Source organism: Vollenhovia emeryi, unplaced genomic scaffold (genome assembly GCF_000949405.1).
Source record: "Vollenhovia emeryi isolate VEMERY1.0 unplaced genomic scaffold, V.emery_V1.0 DF940198.1, whole genome shotgun sequence".
In the NCBI taxonomy this organism is placed as follows: domain Eukaryota; kingdom Metazoa; phylum Arthropoda; class Insecta; order Hymenoptera; family Formicidae; genus Vollenhovia; species Vollenhovia emeryi.
In genome coordinates this window covers 8537-11730 of record NW_011966168.1, presented here as the reverse complement: position 1 = coordinate 11730, position 3194 = coordinate 8537, and the positions used below count along the sequence as shown (strand labels likewise).

At 56.2% G+C, this 3194-nt stretch overlaps 1 protein-coding gene across 1 annotated transcript in view; it reads right to left on the bottom strand.

Moving 5' to 3' along the window:
- Positions 1-3108: 3108 nt before the first annotated feature.
- LOC105556229 (serine/arginine repetitive matrix protein 1-like) overlaps positions 3109-3194 on the bottom strand; it is a 4259-nt gene continuing 4173 nt past the window's right edge. Inside the window, exon 3 of the mRNA XM_012003313.1 lies at positions 3109-3183. The gene's annotated coding sequence lies outside the window, so the exon portion shown is untranslated. The remainder of the gene's footprint in view (positions 3184-3194) is intronic.

Genomic DNA, 3194 nt, shown 5'->3' with positions numbered 1-3194 from the left:
TAATTACCTCTTAAAATTCGGTTGAGCAGCGCCAAGTTTTTGTACTTTAAAATAAAATATTTATTTGTATTAAATTGTCTAAACCGCGTGCAACGGGCGTCCGCGGGCGCCCAGCCGGCGGGCATGCCCCCACTCCAACGGGCAACGGGCGTCCGCGGGCGCCCAGTCGGCGGGCATGCCCCCACTCCAACGGGTAACGGGCGTCCGCGGGCGCCCAGCCGGCGGGCATGCCCCCACTCCAATCATCGCCCCACCACGTTTAAAACTATTTAGTTTAGTTGGCGCCATTTAATGATATCATTACTTTTGTAGAGAAGATAGTTTTGTAGTGAAGATATTTTTGTAGAGATGCAAAAAAGATAGAGTAACAAAATATATTCGGTCGTTGGAGCTTATATATAATTGTACGTACAGTTATATGGCTGGTACAATATGTCCAGCTCAGTGCATAAACTCATCGTAGGTTCTGACATCATCTTTACTACCAATAGGACAACTCTCAGAGGAAGCACAAGAGTCCCGCAATAAAGATCTTCGAAACTACCGAGAGTATCATACGCGAAAAATTTCGAGGTAAATTTAAATATTTTAATCACACAAATAAGTAAAGAAGCATCTACTACGGTCGAAGCAGGTGCCTAGTATTATTTTATACGTAAATCTTAAATACATTTTCAGTTTAAATATTTTATACTTTGCTTACAACAGTTTTAATTTTTCAAACTAACATATCAAAATATTGACCGAAATCTCCATTACAGAATCTCGACACAAATAAGGACTTGTTGCGACGTTTACTGCTCTCTTCTGATCCTTTTATATCTGCTCAAATGCAATCGACAAAGAAAAGTAAAGAATTGCCAACCGCTGTAAAAAACTTATTAGTACTTAGTTCCGATACCATGTGACACATTTAAATATGATTGGAACATCAGTCACCGCAGAGACTTGACGTTGTAAATACGTTGTAAATAGAATAAACTATGATTTTATCCTTTTTTTTAAAGTCAAATATATCTCGAATAAAGGAATTTGAAAAATAAGGTTTTTGCGCCGTTTTTCGAATTTCAGACCACTGTGCGCCGCTGCTGTGGCGGGCGGGGGAGGGGTATTTGGCCCCTCCTCTCCCGCTCCGCTGCCTCCTTCTGCGAGATAACTTTCTCGCAGAAGGAGGCAAACGCGTGCCAGGACCTCTCCTCTTCCAATATTGCGGTAATCACCGCTGGAAGGGAGAGGTCCTGTCCTACCACGCGGACGAGCGCCTCCCGCTCGTCCGCCCACGCCGGACACTCGCCCAACATGTGTTGGGCGGTGTCGTCCGCCGCGCTGCAATTGTGGCAGCGGAAGTCTTGCTCCCTTCCGATCCAAGGAAATGTCCGAAGCAGCCATGCCCCGTCATCACCTGGGTCATCTGGAAGGACAGCCCACCCCATTCCCTGTCGACCCACTGGTCAAGGAGGGGCCGGATTGCCCCGACGAAGCGCAGCCCCGGGGTGTTGTTCCCCGAGGCTAAGAGCGCCTCTCGCCACGTGGCGATTGTGCGTCGCCGGTGCCGGAGTCTCTGCCGAGCACGGTGAGTCGCTGACCATCTCATGGGTCTCCCCTCGGAGTCGCGGCTTTCGAGGAACATGCTCCTCCGCCGCGTACTCCATCGGGGGGAGACCAGCGATCACCGCCGCCGCGTTGTAGGCCACGGTCCGGTACGCCCTACAGATTCTCGCGGCTATCGGGCGAAACGCACGCGCCGCGATGCCGCGAGTTTTGGGGCCCAAACTGGGGCCCCGTAGAGCGCCACGGACTTAACCGTATTGGCGTACAGCCGACGCACCCCGCCGTCCGGCCCGCCAAGGTTGGGGAGGAGCCGGCCAAGCTTGGCCGCTCTCACTCGCGCCCTGCTTGCGGCTCTGGCAAGGTGGCTCGCAAAGCACCATCGGTCGTCAAGGATCAACCCGAGATAGTTCATCTCGTGGCCGATCCTGACGAGGGCTGTACCCACAGCCAGGGTGAGTCCCTCGGGCGGCGCGCCGCGTGCTCCACGTCTTTTACCGTGGAACATCACGCACGGCCTCGGTCTTGCCGAGTGCCACCTCGAGGCCCAGGCTGCGGATAGAGTCGACTATCGCTCCCGCTGCCACTCGCCCCCTGGCGAGGGCCTCCCCCAATCGCGGCCCCCGGCTGTCACGAGCGTGTCGTCCGCGTAGCAGACGACGTGACAGTCGGGGGGGGAGGGGAACACGCAGCACCGAGTCGTACCCCAGGTTCCACAAGAACGGTCCGAGAACCGATCCCTGGGGCACTCCCCGGTGCAATCTCTCCCGTCGGCGCCTGCCGCCTTGGTCGATATACTCGACCCACCTGTTCCTCAGGTAGTCGCTCACGACGCGGGCGAGATATGACGGAACCTCGCGGCGTCGGAGCGACTCCCTGATTCGTCCCCATGGGAGGGTGTTGAAGGCGTTGGAAATATCTAATGATACTGCCAACATCACCCCCCCTGGGACGTCGCCTCTTCAGAGAGGGCCTGGACACGCTTGATCGCGTCCATCGTGGACAGGCTCTCCCTGAACCCATATTGGGCCCCGCTTATGTCGGGGCCCGTTTGGGACAGGTGCTGGACGAGGCGGTTTACGAGCACTCGCTCAAACAACTTACCGACCTCGTCCAGAAGGCATATTGGCCTATACGCCGACGGGAGAGAGGCGTCTTTCCCCTCCTTCGGGAGGAGTACCAGCGTGGCACTCCTCCACCGCGGGGGGAAGACACCTCTCCTTAGGCACGCACTGTATGTGCGTGCGTACTCCTCCGCGAGGACGCCCATGGTCAGGGCGTGGACACGCTTGTGGAGGCCGTCAGGACCCGGGGCTGTGTTGCCCTTAAGGCCGTTCCTGACGGCCTTCCGGAGTTCCTCCGGCTGGACGTCTAGGGAGTCGTCCCAGTCGGGGGAGTCTTCCCCCGACTCGAAGGGTGGGCCCTCAACCTCCCCGGTAATGCCGGGGAAGAGGGCTTGCACCACCCTTCGGACGAATCCTACGTCCAGCCGCTCCGTTAGCGGGGGCGCCCATGGTCTCTCAACTTGTTGAGAACCATTTTGTATGGGCGCCCCCACGGATCCTCCTGAAGGGAGTCGAGGAACTCCGTCCACGCCCTGCCCTTTGCCACCCTGATGGCCCGCCTGAGGGCTACCTTGGCCTCAA